The 21,972-nt window shown below is 38.6% G+C and overlaps 1 protein-coding gene across 3 annotated transcripts in view; it reads right to left on the bottom strand.

Annotated features, from left to right (window-relative positions):
* Positions 1–21,972, bottom strand: part of FRYL (FRY like transcription coactivator) — a 268,402-nt gene that overhangs the window by 226,863 nt on the left and 19,567 nt on the right. For all 3 annotated transcript variants that reach the window (XM_077757811.1, XM_077757813.1, XM_077757812.1), the window contains exon 2: positions 4,616–4,791. The gene's annotated coding sequence lies outside the window, so the exon portion shown is untranslated. The remainder of the gene's footprint in view (positions 1–4,615; positions 4,792–21,972) is intronic.

Below are 21,972 nucleotides of genomic sequence, written 5' to 3'. Positions count from 1 at the left end.
CTGGAGCCTGTTTCAGTCTGTGACTCCCTCTCTCTCTGACCCTCCCCTGCTCACGCTGTCTCTCTCTCTCTCTCTCCTAGAAATAAATAAATATATTTAAAAAAAAAAAAAAACTAAATAAGGGGTGCCTGGGTGGCTCAGTCAGTTAGATATCCAACTTGATTCAGTTCGGGTCATGACCTCGTGGTTTGTGGGTTCAAACCCCACATGGGGCCCTGCACGGACAGTGTGGAACCCGCTTGGGATTTTCTCTCTTTCTCTCTCTGCCCCTCCCCTGTTAGCTCTCTCTCTCTCTCTCTCTCAGAAACAAATTTTTAAAAAATTTTTAAATAAATAAAAACTAAAAATAAATAAAATGTCTATGAGGAAATTTTAAAAGTTAAAGATATTCAGTTTCACTTATGAGTGAAATTAACATGACAGTGATATTCCATTCAGTAAAAAAAATCAAAAAACAAAAGTTTGACAACATATTCTGTTGCTGAGGTTATGCATAGACAAATAGGCACTTTCACATATTACCAATGGGAACACAGAGACACATGAGGAACCCAGTTCCTATAGTATTATCCCTGGGGTCGTTGAGAATCAGAATTCTTAGCTAAGGAAAAAAGATACAGATGTAAATTAAAAGAGTAAAAATCTTATAGGGCTAAAACAGAATTGGAAATATCAATATAAACTCATGAGGTTCTTAATCTTAAAAAGATTTTGTTTTCCTAATTTTGACTGCTGAAAAGATCCAGTAACAATCATCAATCTATTAGAAATGAGAACCCCTAGAGGCCAGATTGTAGTCTTGAAATTCTATTCCCCAGTAAAGGAATCAGGGGTCCTATAGGTCCAGCGATACCAGGTGTAGAGATAAAATGTACATGATGTGCCTGGAAATCCTTGTTATACCAGATAATCAAAGAAGCTATCAAAAACTACTAAAGTCATGTCAAGATAACTCAGTAAGCAACTTAAAAAGGCCCCCACTGGCCAAAGATTAAATAATTTAAGCATCAATAAATTAAGGACAATGAATTTTTAAAAATCCAGTATGTTTAAATCTGAGTCCATAATGAGTTAGGGGAGAAGAGGCGACCCTAACTGATCACTATCAGAGAAGGCTAGTATAACCAACTCGTTGTTTTGAAACTGGTAAATCAAGGGAAACTATCGAGCTTTTCTCCAACCTTTCCTATACATACTATACTACCAGGCAACAAATAGTACATGAGGAAGTTTCCCTTTATCAAATATTTCACATAATAAGTGAACAATAAAGTTACAGTATTAAGACATCACCATCTTGCAACCCCTGATTATTTAGTAGACCTAAAGCAGGGAGTTCATTGCCTGTTTTTGTAAATAAAGTATTATTAGAACACAGCAATGCCCATTTGTTCACATTTGGTCTATGGCTGCTTTCCCATTACAAGGGCAGAGTTTAGTAGTTGCATCAGAAGAAACGAGATGGTCCACAAAGTCTAAATATACACTATAGGCCCCTTGCAGAGGTTTGGCATTCTCTGATCTAAAGCACTGAGCATAAATGGCAACTAATCAGCATTGAAAGAGAGACAACTAAACACTTTGTGTACCAGACACTTGTCAAAAAACACAGACTTGCCAAAAGAAATTGAACCTGAATCTAAGCAAGTCTCTAGATCCAACTACCAATTAACAAGAAAAACAAAGGACAGATGAGTATGTTTCTTTTTTTTAAGATGGCATTTTTAAGTAACTTCTACACCTAACGTAGGGCTTGAACTCACAACCCCAAGATCAAGAGTTGTATGCTCCATCAACTAAATCAGCCAGGCACCCCGCCAGATGAGTACATTTAATCACTTCACAGGAATGTAATCAGGAACATCCACATCTATGGCCCAAAGAACCAATTTGTTCAACAAAAATTTTAAGGACAAAAGGCAGGGGGAACTTAGGAGAAAAATCGACTAATTGCATTGAAGGGAGGTCTTATCTAGATCCTGATTCAATCAGGTCAACTGCTTTAGAAATGTATGAAAGAATCAAAATTACCACCAACTTCCTATCTTATTACATTTGGATTATTGCTGTTTTTTTTAAAGGTGATAATGGTATTGTGGTTGTCCTTTTTAAAAGATTTTCTGCTTTAAGAATACATACTGGAGGGGTGCCTGGGTGGCTCAGTCGGTTAAGCATCCAACTTCAGCTCAGGTCATGATCTCACGGTTCGTGGGTTCAAGCGCCCCATCAGGCTCTGTGCTGACAGCTAGCTCAGAGCCTGGAGCCTGTTTCCGATTCTGTGTCTCCCTCTCTCTCTGACTCTCCCCTGCTCATGCTGTCCCTCTCTCTCTCAGAAATAAATAAAACATTTTAAAAAATACACACTGGAATACAAATAAATTATATGATCTAGAATTTGCTTTAAAATAATACAGAGTAGGAGAGAAATCCATGGAAGACAGACAAAACAATTTGGCCATGATTTGATAATTATTAAACCTGAGTGATGAATACAAAGGGGTTCATTACACACTAGTCTATTTACTTTTGTATAATTTAAAATTTTTTTCCACAATAAAAATTAAAAATAAGGCAAAGTCTTTCTTATTCAGTCACAGAAAAAAATCTGAAGTGAAATGAAGAGGAGGTCAGGAAGTATGCTAGATCACCCCAAAAAGGCACTGGGCTGTGAGAAGATGTGGAATCTTTCAAAAGAAGGGAAAGAAGCCAACTTTGAAAAGAACCAGTTCAGAGATCAAGTAAATGATTTTTACAAACTTAGTTATGTGCCCTTTTCCAACTATATCAAGCACTTAGAACTAGGGAAAAAAGGATATATATGGCAAATGAACTTAGGTTTGAGATTTGGTTACGACACATTCCTCAGAGTTTTAAAAAGGCAAGAGACTGTATAAGATGCAAGAATGACTATGGAGTTTGGGTAAGTGGAAAGCTAATGAGACTAGCAAATAGCCCACTTGGTTAAAAAAAAAAATGCCAAGAAACTACAAGTCGTAATTAATACTAAAAGCAGATTTAAGAAGTGGGATGTGACAGAGGGTTATGATCATGACTGGCAACTTTCTAAAACCTAAGAAATTAGAAACGTTCCAGATGATGGTGAGGTCTCAGGTTAAGAAGTGATGGGGTGTGAGCAGTACGTAGACTTTCTGGGCTCCAGTCCTAATGAACAAATGCTGAGTAACTAATTGGTTTCAACTACCAATGAATCCCACCCTTCTCCCAAGCTATTTCTAGAGGTATCTGTATGTGTAAAGGCCCTAGGATTGGGAGCTCTGGTCTAAGATGTAGTGATATTGGAAAATTAGTAAGATGAAAATGATGGATGCTAGACACATCAAGGAAGCAGGATGAAAGCCACCAACATGATAAAAGAGACATCAGGGTCAAATAAAGGAAAATTCTAGAGGTCAAAAGAAGAGAAGGATAAAAAAAAATGCGGAGAGAAAGAATAAAAGACCTCAACTTCAAAACAAAATGACTGAATGAAAACTGTTCTGTTAGTGAAAACCTTATTGTAACCCCATACTTTAAAGAATATAGTCTAAAAATCTATCAAATAGGTTACAGAAGAAAGCTTATCCTCTAAAAATCAAAAAACCTACCAATTTGTTCATTATGATCATAAAGTGTTAGATAAATGAAAGCACCAAAAAACCTGATTAAGTCATTTAGTTTAATTCTCTCATTTCATAGATGAGAAAACTGAGGTCTACTAAAGCTAATTAACCCACACTCAAGAACACTATACAATTAATGATCAGAACTAAGGCTAACATGTACCCTACTCTTCACTCACCCTCTTTACCCTGCATCCTCATCCAACGCCATGGTTTCCATTTGGTGACTGACTTCCCTACAATACTAAAAGTCATTATATATTTCCATGCATCAGTAGTAGGCATTTGATAAATATTTGTTGACTGACAATCAAAATGAGCCTACTTCAGCAATTTTCTTTTAAAGGTCTCCCATATCAGCAACAGGTTCTGCTCAATTTTACTCCTCTGGCCCCCAACAAAAATGCATTAAGGAAGTCTCAGAGATGTTCATAAAACATGTTGGCTAACTAGCAGCCATGCTTCCAAAAAATGCTAGAATATGAAAGGAACACATAGCGCCAGAAAAAAAAGAAAAAAAAGAAAAAAAGAGTTGGCGGCATCACACACTTCTCTTATCATCTGCAAAAATGTGTAATTATATAATGTACATCGCTAAAAAGATGAGATTCTTGACCGGATGGACTCAAAGTACCTAAATAGACAGGAAAAGACAGCAATAGGATCAACTACCTCAGCCTTACAATAAGGGATTATGGAGTACCCACAGGGAACATATTGTACACACACATTTATGTATTTTTAATATATTCTCTATAAATATTACATATTCTACTGGACCTAGAATCTCATATGGAAAGAATGTTTGGAAGCCTCCAAAAACCTGATGTTACTGCTATTTTTAGATGTGACTTTTTTAAATTTGCAAAAAAAAAAAAAAAATGCAGGTATTACTCATATGTAAGAAGAGAAGGTGTAATAGAGGGAAAGGCAATCCAAACAATAATTATTTTCACAAACTTTCTATTATTCTTTCAAAAAGTCCATATCCTTACCACTTAGAAAGGGTTGGTGAGGCACAGAGTTTGTAAAAAAGACACCAATTTTGGAAAGGATCCATCTAGAAGCTTTTTCGATCTGGAACTTGTACTTTATAGGCACGCAAGTGGGCACACTGGTGCAGAGCGGTAGTGATTCACCATGTACACAGCAGAATATGGAATGTTCAAGGCTACAAGATAAAAAAAAAAAAAGAGAAAAGAGAAAAATAAGGCTGGTGATTAGTAACACCCATGTTTAAAACAAAAGTTGTAACATTTTAGCAGTTTTTATAGACCAAATATCATTACCGAAGTTTTTGTAACTGAGAATCTGAACAAGAAGAACTTACATAAATATCTTAACTACACAGAGAAAGAATCTATCTGGAGAGAGAAAACAAGAAAATGAGAATTCGTCTTCTGAAGGTACTAAATTAAAGATTTCTTTGTCACCCATAACATCTTTCTCAACTGTAAGTTTCCATATTACCATCTAAACACAATTACCTGTTTCTTAATGAAACATGGGCAATCAACAAGAGAGTGCTTCCACAGTACTTGAGGACATATACCTCAAGGGAATTGCGGTAATGACCCCAGAACTGCCTTTATTTCAAAAGGTACCCCACAAAGTACCCTAACAAATAAGTACTCTCTGTTCCTGGTGGTAGTGTCAATATCTACAAAGTTAGGAATGAATTTATCCTTTGACACAACAATCTTCTTTCTGGGACATTCTCCTACACATATATTCGTACACTCACAAAGTAAAGTGTACAGCAAGATTGTTGTGAGACTGTTTGTAAAAGTGAAAAACTGAAAACAACCCAAGTCACCCATGACCCAGCAATTCAACTCCTGGGTATATAACAAGATCAAGTGATAAAATACATCCATGCAAAAATATGTATATAAATGTTCATAGCAGTGTTATTTGTAATGACAGAAAGGCCAAAATCAGACAATGGTCATCCACTTTTACAGCAATTTGACAGAGTAAATTTATGTTCCTTGAATATAACAATGAAAAGTGTGGGCTTGATTTTATGTGTCATATAAAAAAGACAACGGTCATCAACTGATGAACAGATAAATAAAATGTGATAGATCCCATCCAATGGAATATGTCTGCCACAAAAAGGAATAAAGTAATGATACACGCTACAGCATAGAGTAATCTTAAAAACACTATGCAAAGCCAAAAAAGCTAGTCACAAAAGGCCACATATTACATGATTCTATTTATATGAAATGTCTAAAGTAGACAAAACTACATACAGAGAAAACAAATTAGTGAAGGGCTGGGAGGGAGGGGGAGATGGGGAGTGACTGCTAATGGGTACACTGTTTCTCTCAATTTCCAGTCACTTGCACTCTGACCCAATACTAAATACTAAAATACTCTTCCTAATGACTTAGAAAGAATTCTAAGTGCCCATTCTAACTTGTATCTGACCTCCCCTCTCTCCCTACTCCAATGAACCTCAGATTGCTGCCAAGTGCAAAACTATGATCATAAAATTCTCTGGCTTCGTAATACAGTGGTACTCCTAATTCCTACAGAATAAAGTCCAGAAATTCATTAGCCTCAAAGTCAAGATCCTAATGGCAGAGAATGAACTACGAGCACCTCTCCCTGATATTCTCTAGACTCCAGGCATGCTGAACCCTGCTCTGTGCAAACATACCCCATTCCTACTCCCACATCTTTTTTCCATCTGGAATGTCCACCCTTTGTTTCCATGCACTGAAATTCCTCTAAAATTATTTTTTAAGTAAAAAATCACTTATCCAACCAGAGCATTGGCCTTTTCAACTCTCACACCTTCAAGGACTACTTTATAAAGAGTATATGGTACTAAAAGTACTATAAGTATTATTAAGTATAAACCAAGAAGAGCCAACATATTATCACTCAAATGTTACTGCTATTCGCTCAACAAAGTAATCAATAAATATTTTTTAAACTGACGTACAAAATAAAAACTTGTGTTTTCCAGCCATACTACGCTTTTTGCTCTAAAAGCAACAGTTTAAAGTTGGGATCTTTGAAAGTCACAATGATGAAAATTTCTGATAATCAATAGTTTTCAACTATTGGGAATCTCATAATGATTCATGGTTTAAGAGGAGCAACCCATTATTTCTTTATTTAATCAAGAGCAACTTGATTTGTAATCATTTCACAATATATGTCGAGTCATTATGCTGTATACCTTAAACATATACAGTGGTATATGTCAATTATACCTCAATAAAAAGGAGGGGGGGGACAACTTGATTCCCTTTATTCAGTAATATCTACCAAAAATAGGAAAGGAGGGCAAGTGTTACCAAAAGACAATAGTTTCATTATTTTTTTTAAATTGTGGTAAAACACACCTAACATATAATTTCCCATTTTAATCATTAAGTGTAGAATCAATAGCATTAAGTACATTCACCCTGTTGTGCAAACATCACCACCCATCTCCAGAACTCTTTCTATCTTACAAAACTGAAACTCTGTGTCCATTAAATACTAACTTCCCATTCCTTTCCCCCGCCCCCAGCACCAGTAACAAGCATTCCACTTTCTCTGCCTCGGGAGTCTGAATGCTAGGGGGACCTCTCGCAAGCGTAGTCACACAGGATTTGTTCTTTGCGACTGGCTTATTTCACTAAGCATGATGTGCTCAACGTTCATGGGGTTATCATTTTTCAACAAGAACTTCAAAACCACACAAAGGACACAGTTTAAACAGATTCTAGTTTAAACTCAAGGTTTAAACATACTCTATATACTCTGGAGATTTAGGGGGGCTCAAATTACAGAAAGAAAGGGAAAAGGAGAATAACACGTACCGGATAATCCGGTATGATACCAGCATTCTGCTCCACACAACTCTGAGGAGGTAGTGTTATTATTATTCCCAACTGATAAATGACAAAAAAGGGGGCCCAGGGGCCCATGCAGTATTAGCTAGGCCTCCTAATGCCACTCTCCTATTTCCATTTTGTTCTTATCATAGAACATATCACTATCTGACATCTATCCATATATCCATTTATTTATCTCCCTAAGTACCAATTATATGTAGACCAAAAAAAAAAAAATTGAAAATCACTACACTAGTGGAAGGGTCACATTTACATAACAAAGTTGTATCTATTGCACAACAGTTTAACTAAACTTCTTACAATCTCTGGCTTTTCTGAGATGCTTGTCCCTAAGTACACTTTTTTTTAAAAAATGTTTATTTTTGAGAGCGCAAGAGACAGAGCACGAGTGAGGGAGGGGTAGAGAGAGAAGGAGACAAAATCAGAAACAGGCTCCAGGGCCTCCCCGACGTGGGGCTCGAACTCACAAACTGTAAAATCATGACCCGAGCCAAAGTCGGACACTCAACCGACTGAGCTATCCAGGTGCCTCCATAGGTACATTTCTTTAGATACTCGGAAATTAGGAGACTTCACTACTGCCAAAGATCTATTTAGAGGGATGGGAGGTGGAAGGCACTGGAAGGCAAGGATAGAGGATAAAATTCTAACTGGAAAGTCCAAGGAGGCTTGTGTCCAGTGACCCCAAATCAATTATTATAACATTCTTATGTTCTATAAATTTTATTGTTTCTATCAAACTTCACCTGAGGACTTTTTTACTAAACATGAGTTTACAATACAAGGGAGAATACCGGAGGGTAGTGATAGATAGTCTACTTATACCTTAAATATATTCTCACTATAATATTAGCTGTATTTACAGTAATTTGACTTCCTTCTGTTTCAGAATAAAAGGAAGTATTCCCACCATCCTGTATTGCTATATTTTCTCCTTCAAATTAGTTAGAACTTTTACTACATCTCAAGAAATGAAAAATTAAATACCTAACATTTAACTTGCTTAAACTACTTTTATCATAATTCAAATTATAGCAAATATGTCCATTTCGTAGGATATGAAATGGTATGAAGCAAAATCTGATTTTTTAAGGACTCTCACTAAATAAATCCCCACTTAAAACAAAGTCTACAATCCCCATTGTTTTCATAAAATAATTTCTTTTAAGCACAATGTGAAAAACGTTACTCATAAAAAAAGTACAGTGTTCACAAAATAATTTTATCTTCACTGATAAAATAAGAAGTCAGTGGTTTCCTTTTGTGGTAAACAATGTGTCTTAGGAAATACAGTCCCTGCTAAATGTCTTTTACATTTTTTTATACACAATTGGTTCAACTTCCTAATAATCACCATTTACCAGAAATGTGAAAGAGAAAAATCTATCAAGATACGCAATGAGATTAAGCAAGCCAAAAAGAGAAAAATAAAAGAATATTACAAAGGCTCTCTAAGGAAGGTAGGGTGGAGAAAACTCCCAACCCAACACCATCTCCAAGCTCCTTTTTAAAACTGAGAATGTCAGGAAGCCCCACAGCGGGCTCTGTGCTGAGAGTGTGGAGCCTGCTTGGGATTCTCTCTCCCTTTCTCTCTGCCCCTCCCCCACTCACGCTTGAGCTTGAGCTCTCTCTCAAATAAATAAATGCAAATTTTTTAAAAATATTTTTAAAAAGACTGAAAATATCAGTTTCAAGTTGACAAAAATCTACATCTTTTTTCTACATTCCCAAGGGATCGTGCCCATCAGCATGCAAACAGATTATATGATCCTCACCATAAGGGAAGAAAAAAAAAGAGGCCTCCCATGATACTGCAATTTATACTAAGAAATACTTATTTGGTCTTCAACCCATTTCTGGGACAGAACTCCTAAAACCCTTAGAATATCCTAAGTGATGAGAGCCTTAAAGGTGTCTTTTGTTGTTAATGAGGTGACTTTGGGGCCACACCTAAGGATCCGAACTAGTTGCCAGAAGCAACCATATGATTAGAGGGCTGGAACTTTCACTGTCACCTTGCTCCTCACCTGGCATCAGGAGGAAGCTGGAGAATGAATCAATCACCAATGGCCAAAGATATAATCATCATGCCTGTTGCAATGAAACCTCCATAAAAACACAAAAGGAGGAGGTCTGTCTGGAGAGCTTCTGGGATGCCTACATGCAGACATGGGGAGAGCGGCCCACTCTGAGGAGGGCAGGGAAGGTCTGGGCCCTTTCTCCATACCCTGCCCTGTGCAGCTCTTCCATCTGGCTGTCCCTGAGTAACATATCTTTTTATATAAACTAGTAATCTAATAAATAAAATGTTTCCTCAAGTTCTGTGAGCCACTCCAGCAAATGAATTGAACCTGAGGAGAATTTGCTGGAACCTCTAATCTACAGCCATTAGGTCAGAAGCACAGCCTGACAACCTGGACTGGTGTCTGAAGTGTGTCTGTGGGGGCAGGAGTTGACATTGGGGACATGGTCTTGTAGGACTCAGCCCTTAAACTGTAGGATCTGATGATATACCCAGGTAGTGTCAGTATTGAGTTGAATTGTGGGCCACCCCACTCATGTCTGAGAATTGCTTGGTGGTATGGGAAAACCCATGTATACACATCCTTGAATTTATGACCAGAATGTTTATTACCTTGACCACAAAACCCCTGTCCATGACTACAGCATCTCTCTGCTCCCTTCTGCAGTAAAATCTTCCACAAAGTTGTCTCTATACAGCATTTTACTAGCTTCCCTTCTTTACCCTATTTTCTTGTCTATCTGTTCCAAGGCTTTCTACCTTCCACTCCACAGGACTGTTGGTTGATGTCACTAATGACCTCTACACCTCATGCAATCGGAAGGTCAATATCAGGCCTCATCTGAGTTGACTACAGCAGAACTTCCCTCCCTCCTTTTTGAAAGACTGTCTTCACCTGGATTGCAAAATGCCACATGCCTGGTTTTCTTCTTCCTATGAGATGCTCTTCCTCTGCCTCTTCCCCACCTCAGAACACTGAAGAGCCCAGGGTCAGTTGTTGGCCCTCTTGTCCACTGACATTTACCTCTAAGTGACCTTATCTAGTCTCAAGGCCTTAAATTCAAATTTGAGATTTGTCAGCATAGAGATGGTATCTCTAACCCCACTCTCTCTCCTGAGCACTAACCTCAAAAATTCAATCATCCATTTGGACATCAAATAGGATCTCAAACTCAACTCTTAATACACCCCCCTAAATCTTCACCTGCCTCCAACATTGCACCTCAGTAAGAATACCATCATTCTTCTAGAAGTCCTCACTTCATCTTAACAAAAAATAAAAAGATGAACTGAAAAAGCAACAACTCTTCTTAGATGCATGAGAACATTGAGGTCATAGGGCAAATCAGAACTCCCAGAATTGAAGAAACAGACAAATACTAAGAGTCATAACTTTTGAAATAGAAACTTCCATGGAAATCAGTGTCAGGGTAAGAAAACCTGAACTTAAATGACAATTTGCCGGAGGTTCAGTGTGGACAACTCTGAGAGACAAAAACTCCAGGAAGATCCAGTCATAGGAGAAATTCTACACTTTCATGTATGAGTTTTATCTCCAAGAGCTAGATCTGGTTCTCACAATGAGTATCAGAGAAAAACGCCTTCATGCTTCCCAGTGGAAGGGGTGGGGGTAGGAAACATTTCGAAATACTCCAAAGCATTCTATTCCTCTTAACAAGGTCAGTCTTCAGGAGAAACTATTTAACCAAAGCCTAACTGACCTGGGGGAAGGGAAACACCCAACTCCAGCCCACTGAAGCCATTCTTTCTAAGGCAGAAAGGGAGGACTGAAAAGCACTTATGAAATTCACAGTCCAGAGGCACAGGCTCACTAACACACGGACACTAATCATAGAGCCACAGAACAGGTCTTCTCTCCCCACACCATACCACATTACTGAAGGTCTATTTACAGCCATTTTCTCAAAATCAGTACATCATGTACAGCTATTAAGAAAAAAATTACAATGCATACTGAAACACACACACACACAGTTTGAAGAGACAGAGTAAGCACCAGAATCAGACTGAGATATGGTAGGAATGTTGAAATTATCAGGCCAGGAATTCAAAACAGTTATGATTTATATTTTTACGGGCTCCAATGGATAAATTAGAAAGCATGCAAGAAGAAATGGTCAAAGTTAGCAGAGAGATGGAAATTCTAAGAACTAAAAGAAACAGTACATCAAAAACACTAACAGAAATGAAGAATGCCTTTAATTGACTTATTAGTAGACTGAAATTGACTGAGGAAAGAATCTCTGAACTTGAAGACATCTCAATAGAAACCTAAAAAGAAATAGATTAGAAAACCGAAAAGAAAAAAGAAAAAAGGAGCGCCTGGGGTGGCTCAGTTGGTTAAGCATCCGACTTTGGCTCAGGTCATGATCTCATAGTTCCTGAGTTGGAGCCCTGCATCAGACTATGTGCTGACAGCTAGCTCAGAGTCTGGATCCTGTTTCAGATTCTGTGTCTTCCTCTCTCTCTGACCCTCCCCTGCTCACGCTGTCTCTCTCTCACACGCTCGCTCTCTCTCGCTCTCGCTCTCTCCCTCTCTCAGAAATAAATAAAGCATTAAAAAAATTTTTTAAAAAAAGAAAAAAGACTGGGGCCACCTGGGGTGGCTCAGTCAGTTAAATGTCCAACTTCAGCTCAGGTCACAATCTCAGTTTGTGAGTTCAAGCCCCACATTGGGCTCGCTGCTGTCAGTGCAGAGCCTGCTTTGGATCCTCTGTCCCCGCCCCCCACTCCCATCCCTCTCTCTGTCCTGGGCTCAAAACTGAATAAAACATTTTTTTAAAGTTAAAAAGAAAATTAGTTGAATCAATTAAAAAGATAAAAAGAAAGAAGCCTGAAAGAAAAAAAAACAAGAATAGAATACCCTGGCACTGCAGGATAACTACAAAAGATGTCACTTATACATAATAGGAACAGTAGAAGAAAACAAAAAGGAACAGAAATATTTGAAACAATACTGCTTGAGAATTTTTTCAAATTCACATCAGATACCAAACTACAGACAAGGAAGCTCAGAGATCACCAAGCACAACAAATAACAAAAGAACTACAACCAAGCACATCATACTCAAACTACAGAAAATCCAAAATAATAAGTCCTGAAAGAAGCCAGAGGAGGAAAATACCCTACCTATGAAGGAGGGAAGGCAAGAATTACATCTGATTCCTCAGGAACCATGCAAGCAAAAAGAGAGTGAAGTGAAATATTTAAAATGTTGACAGGAAAAAACCACCTAGAATTCTGTACCCTGAAAAATCATCCTTTAGAAATGATGGAGAAATAAAGACTTTCTCAAACAAACACCAAGGTAATTTGTTGCCAGCGGACCTGTTAATGTACATAAAGAAAGAAGCAGCATCAGAAAAGCGGTAAGGGAAGGTAAAATTAAACTTCTCCTTATTCTTAATTGAGCTAACAACAGTGTGTTCATAGTGCTAGCAACAATGTGTTCAATTATGTATGCTAATGTAAATGAAATGAAATATGGCAATGATACAAGAAAAGGGAAGGGTGAGAGGAACTGAGTGATAGGAAATAGTATAATAGTATTATTTGAAAGTGGATTTAGATTAGTTGTAAATGTATATTGCAAACTCTAGGGCAATGACTAACAACAATTTTTTTTAAGTACAATTAATATGCTAAAAAAGGAGGGACACCGGGGTGGCTCAGTCGGTTAAGCATCAGACTTCAGGTTAGATCATGATCTCACCAATCTAAATGGTCTAAATGCACCAATTAAAAGAAAGAGATTGGCACAGATCAAAAAACAAGGCAGACTGCCTACAAGAAACTCACTTTAAATATAAAGACACATATGAATTAAAAGTAACTTCATGGAGAAAGATATACCACGCTGGCATTAATAAAAAGAAAAAGGGAATATTTTATACTACTTTCATACAGAGCAGATTTAAAGGCAAGGAAAGTTGTCAAGGATAAAGAGGATGATTACATAATGACAAAAGGGCCAATTCTCGGGGCACCTGGGTGGTTCAGTCGGTTAAGTGTCCTACTTCGGCTCAGGTCATGATCTCATGGTTCGTGGGTTCGAGCCCCGCACTGGGCTCTGTGCTGACAGCTCAGAGCCTGGAGCCTGTTTCAGATTCTTGTCTCCCTCTCTCTCTGACCCTCCCCTGCTCACACTGTGTGTCTCTCTCTCTCAGAAATAAATTTTTAAAAACATTAAAAAAAAAGGGGGGGGGGCAATCCTCCAAAACCTAACAATTCTCAATGTGGATATGCCTAACAATAGAACACCGAAAAATATCAGGCAAAAACTGATAAAACTGCAAGGAGAAATAAATGAATCTACTATTATAGTTGAAGGTACCAACACTCCTCTTTCAGAAATGAACAGATTCAGCAGGCAGAAAATCAATAAGGACACAGCTGAACTCTACAACACCATCAATCAGCTGGATATAATTGACATCCCTAGACTACTTCATTCAGCAAGAGCAGAGTACACATTCTTCTCAAGCTCACATGGAACATTCACCAAAATGGACTACATTCTGGCCCACAGACTACAGCTTAAGAAACTTAAAAGAACAGAAATCCTACAATGCCTACTCTCAGTTCACAGTGGAATTAAACTAGAAGTCAATGACAGAAGGATAAGTGGAAAATCACAAAATATCTGGAGATCGAAGAACATATTTCTAAATACCACACGATCAAAAAAGAAATCTAGGAAGAAATTTAAAAATATTTTGAACTGAATGAAAATATTTAAAATTTGTGGGATGCAGCAAAAGCAGTGCTTAGATGGAAATTTATAGTAGTAAATATATATGTTAGAAAAGAAGATCTAAAATCAACAATCTAAGTTTCCACCTTAGGAAACTAGAAAATGAGCAAACTGAATTCAAAGGAAGCAGAAGGAAAGAAAGAATAAGAATGAAAGCAGAAATCAATGAAATTGAAAACATGAAATCAATAGAAAAAAATCAATGAAACCAAAAGCTGGCGAAGAAAAACAGGAGAGAGGACATAAATTACTAATCAAAAATGAAAGAGGGACATCATTACAACTTCCACGAACATTAAAAAAATAAAAAAATACCATGAACACTTATATGCCCACAAATCTAATAACTTAGACAAAATGGACTAATTCTTTGAATAGATAATCTGAATGGCCCTATATCTATTTTTCAAATTCAATCAATAAATAACTTAATTTTTATTCCCAAACTGAAAGCACCAGACTCAGATATGTTCACTGGTGAATTCTACCAAGCATTTATAGAAAAACTATACCAATGCTCTACAATAACTTTCAGAGGTTAGAAGCAGAGAGAATACCTCCTAACTCATTTCATGAGGCCAGCATTACCAAAACAAAAACATTACAAGAGAAGAAAACTATACAGACTATTATCACTCATTAACATAAGTGCAAAAATCCTCAACAAAATATTAGCAATAACATATAAAAGGAATTACACACCATGACAAAGTGGGATTTATCCCAAGCATGCAAATATGGTCCAACATGTGGAAATCAATTAATGTAATCCATCATGTTAACAGGCTAAAAATGAAAAATCATAGGTCCACATCAATAGATGCAGGAAAAGCACAAAATCCAGTGCCAATTTATAATAAAAACGCTCAATAAAATAGGACTAGATAAACCACATCTTCTTGATCCATTCGTCCGTTGATGGACACTTAGGCTCTTTCCATGTTTTAGCTACTGTGGAGAGTGCTGCTATGAACATTGGGGTACATGTGCTCCTATGCATCAGCATTTCTGTATCCCTTGGGTAAATTCCTAGCAGTGCTATTGCTTGGTCATAGGGGAGTTCTATTGTTAATTTTTTTTTTTTTTTGAGCAATCTCCACACTGTTTTCCAGAGGAGCTGCACCAGTTTACATTCCCACCAACAGTGTAGGAGGGTGCCGGTTTCTCCACATCCTCACCAGCATCTAGAGTCCTCTGATTTGCTCATTTTAGCCACTCTGACTGGCGTGAGGTGGTATCTCAGTGTGGTTTAGTAAAAAACTAGAAGTTTCCCCAGTAAGATCAGGAACAAGATGTCCACTCTCACCATTCCTTTTCAACACTGTACCGGAAGTCCTAGCTATGCAATAAGACAAGAAAAGAAAACAAACGATACACAGATTGGAAAGGAAAAAATAAAACGGCCTTTGTTGGCAGATAACATGGTCATCCTAGGTGAAAACCCAAAAGAAAACACACACACACACACACACACACACACACACACACACACACGGAACTAAGAAGCAATTATAACAAGGTTGCAGGATACAAGGTTAATGTATAAAAGACCACTATGTTCCTATATACCAGCAGTGAACAAGCAGAATTTGAGTTTAACAATACCATTTACATTAGCACTCCCCAAAAATGAAATACTTAGGTACAAATTTAACATAATATGTACAAGGGGCGCCTGGGTGGCTTAGTCGGTTAAGCGTCCGACTTTCGCTTAGGTCATGATCTCGCGGTTCGTGGGTTCAAGCCCCGCGTCGGGCTCTGTGCTGACTGCCAGCTCAGAGCCTGGAGCCTGTTTCAGTCTGTGACTCCCTCTCTCTCTGACCCTCCCCTGCTCACGCTGTCTCTCTCTCTCTCTCTCTCCTAGAAATAAAAAAAATAAAAAAAAAAACCATAATATGTACAAGATCCATATGAGGAAAACTACAAAATTCTGGTGAACAAAATCACAGAACAAAATAAATGGAGAGACAATCCATGTTCATGAACAGGAAGACTCAATATCGTCAAGTCAATTCTTTCCAATTTAATCTGTGGATCCAATGAAATCCCAATGAAAATCCCAGGATGTTATCAACAAACTGACTCTAAAGTTTATACAAAGAGACAAAAGACTCAGAATAGCCAGCATTATATTGGAGGAAAACAAAGTTGGAAGACTGACACTATCTGACTTCAAGACTTAAAATAAACCTATAATAATCAAGACAGTATAATATTGGGGGAAAAAACAGACAAACAGATCAATGGAACAGGATATAGAACCTAGAAACAGACTCACATAAACACAGCCAAATTGATCTCTGACAAGGACAAAAGCAATACAATGGTGCAAACATGGTGTTTAACACAAATGGGGCTGAAACAACTGGACACAGACATGCAAAAAAAAAAAAGAATCCAGACACAGATCTCGCACCCTTCACAAAAATTAACTCAAAAAGGAACATGGACCTGAATGTGAATGCAAAACTATAAAACTAGAAAATAACAAAAAGCAAAAGCCAAGATGACCTGAGGTATGGAGATGACTTTTTAAATACCAAAGGCACAATCCATGAAAGAAATACTTGACAACTGACATCATTAAGATGAAAAACCTACCGTGCAAAAGACAGTGTCAAGAGAATGAGAAACCAAGCCACAGACTGGGAAAAAAATATTTAGGGGAAAAAAAGCACCTAATAAAAGATTGTTATCCAAAATACACAAAGAAAACTTAAAACTGAATAGGAAAACAATTTGATGAAAAAATGGGCCAAAGACCTTAACAGACACCTAACCAAAGAAGATATGCATGCTGCAAATAAGCATATGAAAAGCCACTCCACATCATAGGTCATCAGGGAAATGCAAATTAAAATGAGCTGTAGCTGCTGTACATCTAGTAGAATGGCCAAAATCCAGAACAACTGACAACCCCAAATGCTGGGAGGGATGGGAAGGAACGAGAACTCTTACTCCTTGCAGGTGGGAACACAAAATGGAATGACCACTTTATGGAAGACAGTTTGGAGATTTCTTAGAAAACTAAGCACACGCTTACCATATGACACTGCAATTGTGCTCCCTGGTATTTACAGGAATTGAAAACATGCCCACACAAAAACCTGCACACAGATGTTTAACACAGCTTTTCTCATAATTGCCAAAACTTGGAAGCCACGAGGCTGTTCCTCAGTAGATGAATGGATAAACTGTGGTCTATCCAGACAACTGGAACATCATTCAGTGCTAAGAAGAAATGAGCCATCGAGCCAGGAAATAGGAGCCTTAAATACATAATGCTAAGTGAGAGAAGCAACTCTGAAAAGGATACCCAGTGAATGATTTCAACTACAGGTTACTCTGCAAAAGGCAAAACTCTGAAGGCAGTAAGAAGATGACTGGTTGCCAGTGGTTTACAGGAAGGGGATGAACAGGCAAAGCACAGAGGGTTTTAGGGCAGTGAAAGTACTCAGTATGTTATAACGATGGATACGTATCATCATACATTGACCCAATCCATAGAATATACAACACAAAAAGTGAACCTTCATGTAAACTGGGGACTTTGAGTAATTATGATGTGACAATGTGGGTTCAACACCTCTAACAAATGTACCACTCTGGTGGGGGATGTTGATGATGGGGGAAGAGTATACAGGAATAGGAGCCGATGGTAGATAGGAAATGTCTACATTGTCAATTTTGCTGTGAATCTGAAACTGCTCAAAAAAAAAAAAAAAAAGGCTTTGTAAAGAATAATGTCTAGGGGTGCCTGGGTGGCTCAGTCAGTTGAGCGTCCCACTTCAGCTCAGGTCATGATCTCACGCTTCCTGAGTTCAAGCCCCGCGTCGGGCTCTGTGCTCACCGCTCAGAGCCTGGAGCCTGCTTCAGATTCTGGGTCTCCCTCTCTCTCTGCCCCTCTCCCCCCTCAAAAATAAACATTAAAAACATTTTTTAAAGAAGAATGTCTATGAAAAATAAAGATTTAAAAAAACATTTTAGTGGGGATGAAAAACCTCTTGCCTTATCTGATCAGGCTCTGATTCCAGTTGTCCCCATATATCCTACAAAACAGGTTTTCAGTTTGGGTTGCCATTAAAACAGAAAAATAATATTGTTTGGAAAGTTTTTTAAATGACGTACGTATTGCTATATCAAAGATAATGCTAGAATTTCAACTGATCATAAACGGCTCCTTCCATTGAAATTAACTTTTGAGGGGCATCTGGGTGGCTCAGTCAGTTGAGCATCCAACTCTTGATTTCAGCTCAGGTCATGATCCCAAGGTCATGGGATCAAACTCTCCATAGGCTAGCATGCAGCCTGCTTAAGATTCCCTCTCACTGTCTCTCTGCCCCTCCCCTGCTCATGCTCAAGCTTGCTCAAAAAAAAAAAAAAAAAGTTTAAATTAACTGTTGAAAATAAAGTTTAACTTCTTTTATCAAAAAAATTATCTTTTTTCCTGGATGTAGCAAATAATTTTACAGAAAAATGAGACAGAAATCACTGCAAAGACTGGTTTTCTATGGCCTGGGAAGGAACTCAATTTACAATACAAGGGGCGTAAAAAGTGTAAAGTATGGGTTTATAAGCATTTTTCTAGTAAGAGGTCCACAGGTGTTTCAAAGACAACCATGACCCACATAAGACTGAGAATGGCAAGTTCTTAGGTGTAAGTTAAATCAAGATATTCACCCACTATTTAATACTGAGGGATCTACTACCTTCATTTATGAAAACTTCCCTGACTTCTATCCTGTGTATACAGCTCCTTTCCATAGACATAAAAAGAAAATGATTGCCACTGAAGTATTCAGAAAAGTGCTAAGGAACATCAGAAGTGTTCATTATTAAATACAAAAAAACACCCAGAAGTCAATTAAACCACTCCAAAACTTTTTTTTTTTTTTTTTGAGAGGAAAAGAGAGAGAGAGCGTGAGCGCACAAGCATTGAGGAGAGGCCGTCGGAAAGAGAGAAACTTTTTTTTTTAAGTTTATGTGAGAGAGTGAGCAGCTTGAGTGCATGCATGTGGAGCAGGGGGAGGAGTGGAGAGAACCCCAAGCAGACTCCTGCTGCCAGTGCAGAGCCCTACAACGGGATCCAACTCACAGACTGTGAGATCACCACCTGACCTGAAATCAAGAGATGGGCACTTAACCAACTGAGCCTGGGCCACCCAGGGGCCCCTGGAGAAAGAGAATCAAGCAGGTTTCAGGCCCATGACAGGGCCCACAGGGCTCAATCTCACAACTGTGAGATCATGACCTAACCCAAAATCAAGAGTCCAGCATTTAACCAACTTGGCTGCCCAGGCGTCCCCCTCCCCATTTTTTTTTTTAAAGGATACGTTCACATCTGGTTGACAGGATCCTGGAAAATAACTGGGCCACATATGTTAAGACTATTAAAATGTCCATAACCTCTAACCCAAAGAAGAATTTACCAAATAACCCAAAAGCAGGTTTAAAATTGTGTATGCAGAACCATGCTTAACTGTAGTGCATCAGTCAAAAGCTCAGGTTCCAAAGACGACCTCTGGGGATTCACTTAGAAGTTACGTGACACGAGATAAGCTTCTTAACCTCTCTGTTTCCATGATTATTAAAAAAAAAAAAAAAAAAAAAGAGAGAGAGAGAGAGAATGGAGAGCTTGGGTGGCTCTTTTTTACTGATTGATTTTGGGGGTGCAGATAAGAGTCTGATTGAATTATTGTGAATCTTCCATGAATTTTTAAAGAAATAAATATTTCTGTTCAGTAATGACGCTAAAGCAATCAAAGAGAACAACTGTTTACGTATCGTCAAATTCTTCTGTTTCCCTTCTTTTTGTATACCAGGTCTCTCAAATTCTCAGAAATGTTTACTAAAATCTTTTTGCATTTCTAAAAATTTTCTGTGACACATTTAGTGTCTATGTTGTTTGGCATACACAGTATTGTACGTATTCTAATTTCCTTAAAACCTACACTTCTTATCACAACATAATGTTATTCTTTATGCTAATTTAGTGTTTGCGTGGGGGGGGCTGTTTATTTAGAGAGAGAGAGAGAGAGAGGGAGAGAATTCTGGGTGGGCTCTTTCACTGTAGGCACAGGGCCCAAAGAGGGGCTCGAGCTCACAAATTTCAAAATCATGACCTGAGCCAAACCAGGAGCCGGTCCCTCAACCAAGTGAGCTACCCAGGCACCCCTATACTACCTAGTGTTTTTCATTTAAATTCCCTGTGTCTAATGTTTTTTCTATTCACAGAATATTGTATTCATGTGCTCATCCACATATATTAAAACTTTATTCACTTTGCTTTAAAAAAAACTGAGCACGTTAAAAAAAAAAAAAATGCCCAGCACACAGTAAGCCCTCTGTAAAGGTGTGCTCACTTATTTAAAAATACTAAGCATCAACTAGGTGTTAGGTACTGTGCTAGGTGGCTGGGATAAGTCAGTGAGGAATAGGTCAATGAGGAATGCTGCTCTCTTATAGCTTTCCTGCCACCAGTGGGAGATGACAAACTACATATAATAAGCAAATTATGGAGCTCCTCCTGGGTGGCTCAGTTGGTTGAGCATCTGATTTCGGCTCAGGTCACGATCTCATGTTCATGAGTTCGAGCCCTGTGTAGGGCTCTGTGCTGACAACTCAGAGCCTGGAGACTGCTTCGGATTCTGTGTGTGTGTGTGTGTGTGTGTGTGTGTGTGTGTCTCTCTCTCTCTCTCTCTCTCGCTCTCTCTCTCTGCTCCTCCACCATTCACATTCTGTCTCTCCCTTTCTTAAAAGAGAAAGAAAGAAAGAGACAGAGAGAGAGAGAGAAAGAAAGAAAGAAAGAAAGAAAGAAAGAAAGAAAGAAAGAAAGAAAGGAAGGAAGGAAGGAGAAAAAATATTATGGAGTGTGAAAAGGTGAAAGTAGATATTAAAAAAAAAACCACATGGAACTTGAAGCACTGTGCGTGGTAGGAGTTGCAATTTTTCAGTGGAATGCAGCTCAGTGAAAAGGTGACATCTGAGCAAAGAACTGAAGAGTCAGCCAGGTGAATATCAGGAGTAAGGCGGGGGAGCCAACACAAAGGCCCTAAGGCAGAAACACGCCTGGCACATCAGAGCGAGAACAAAGGCGATCAGAGCGGAGGAGCAGGGGCAGGAGCAGCAGGCGCAAAGGATCAGGGAGGTAGAAGACACGGGACCAGACAGGCCTCCAGACAAACATGCCTTCGTGAGCTGGGAGCCACTGCAGGGTCTGCCGAAGAGTAACGGGATCCTCATACGCGTTAAAGGGGCGCTCTGGCTACTGTGCTGACAGTGAGCACAGGGGAGAAGCACGGGAGCGAGAGACCCCTCGGTGACAGGCTATTTGCGACTAAAGTGTTAGAAAAACCCTGGGCTTTCAGCATGAGAAATTGCTCTTGGATTCGGTTAACAGTCTAGCTCTGTTCCCCAGGAAACCATGAATGTCAGAAACCACAGAATGTCAGCTGTGTTACTAGGCAACACGGCTTATGGTAAAAATGACCCATTGGTAAACTGCTGGGGCCGGAGAGGGACTATAAATACCTGGAGAGTGGCTGTGACTTTGGACTTGTCTCAGTGTGGTAACTCCTGTAATAGAGCACGTACCCTGTGGGGATCCTAGAAACCACGCTCACGGTAGTCACACAAGGTAATGGCTTTTGTGAACATGCAGCTCCTTAGACAGGTGAGCTACCTACTTCCTCATG

This window comes from Crocuta crocuta, unplaced genomic scaffold, assembly GCF_008692635.1.
Source record: "Crocuta crocuta isolate KB4526 unplaced genomic scaffold, BGI_CrCroc_1.0 scaffold282, whole genome shotgun sequence".
In the NCBI taxonomy this organism is placed as follows: domain Eukaryota; kingdom Metazoa; phylum Chordata; class Mammalia; order Carnivora; family Hyaenidae; genus Crocuta; species Crocuta crocuta.
Note: the sequence above shows the minus strand (reverse complement) of the source record. Positions and strands in the feature narration are given on the sequence as shown.